This window comes from Onychomys torridus, chromosome 21, assembly GCF_903995425.1.
Source record: "Onychomys torridus chromosome 21, mOncTor1.1, whole genome shotgun sequence".
Classification (NCBI taxonomy): Eukaryota; Metazoa; Chordata; class Mammalia; order Rodentia; family Cricetidae; genus Onychomys; species Onychomys torridus.
Genome location: NC_050463.1, coordinates 10,340,484 through 10,341,838, shown reverse-complemented (window position 1 = coordinate 10,341,838; position 1,355 = coordinate 10,340,484). Strand labels below are relative to the sequence as shown.

The 1,355-nt window shown below is 39.6% G+C and overlaps 1 pseudogene; it reads right to left on the bottom strand.

Moving 5' to 3' along the window:
• Positions 1–607: 607 nt before the first annotated feature.
• On the bottom strand, positions 608–787 carry LOC118572054 (annotated as a pseudogene).
• Between the last annotated feature and the right edge of the window lie 568 nt (positions 788–1,355).

The window sequence follows — 1,355 nt, the reverse complement described above, 5'->3', positions numbered from 1 at the left end:
GAAGCTCTGGGCAAAGTTTTACTTTCCTAATAAAAATGAACAATGTATATAGCACTCTCCTTTAACTATCTCCTTCTCACTTTATACAGAGATGTAATATCAACTGGAAAATCTTGATACTGTAAGGTAAAAAAGAAAAGAGTCAAGGTAAACTTGAAAATGCCAGCTCTAACATTACTGAGTCACTGATTTAATATGACAGTATATTACATGAGCTGAGCCTATAGTCAGAGCTCTTATTATTCAAAATAGAAAATAATGTTAGATTAAAACATCTGCCCTCCTAAACATGGTTATACATGCCTTTATTCCAAGCATATGAAGGGTGGAGAGAAACTTTCTGAGTTTAAGGCCAACCTGCTTTACATAATGAGTTCAAGGCCAGCCATAGATATCTAGTAAGACCCTACCTCTAATATACATATATGAGTCTGTGTTTGTATCTACTTTATGTTTATTTGCTATAAAAGTCCAGAACAGTAAATATAAAACCATTGTATCACAGAAGTAATTTTGTATATTTGCTTATTAATGGAAGAAAAATTTGTCTACCAGAATGAAAGGTGTTTTGAGGTATTTAATTAATGCTGTGTAAAGATATGTTACTGTGATTGGCTTAATAAAAAGCTAAATACCACAATACCAGGTTGATGCATGGAGTGGACAGAGCAACTCCTTGTCTCAAAAATCCATTTAATATATTGTCCTCAGATAGAGGACATATCAGATATTAAACTGATAAGAACAGATACTACACTTGATCTTAGCCAATTGTTGAGAAAGAGGAGGGACTGTAAGAGTGTGAATTGTTGAGACCATGATTGGAAAAAGCACAGGGACAAATAGCCAAACAAATGGAAGCACATGAATTATGAACCAAAGGCTGTGGAACCCCCAGCTGGATCAGGCCCTCTGGATAAGTGAGACAATTGAATAGCTTGAACTGTTTGGGAGGCATCCAGGCTGTGGGACTGGGACCTTTCCTTAGTGCATGAGCTGGCTGTTTGGAACCTTGGGCTTACACAGGGACACTTCGCTCAGCCTAGAAGAAGGGGACTCGACCTGCCTGTATTGAATCCACCAGGTTACATGAATCCCCACGGGAGTCTTGGTCCTGGAGGAGATGGGAATAGAGGGGAGGGGATGGGGGGGAAGATGGGGGTAGGGGTGGGAGGGGGGAGGACAGGGGAACCCATGGCTGATGTGTAAAATTAAAACACAAATATAATAATAAAAATAAATAAATAAATAGAAAACAGAGCCAAACATGGCTTCCTAATCTCCCTGTCTCTCATGTGAGCTGTGGTTTAGAGGCGCATCTCCTGGCCACTACCTGTGAGTTTGACCCACCAGCA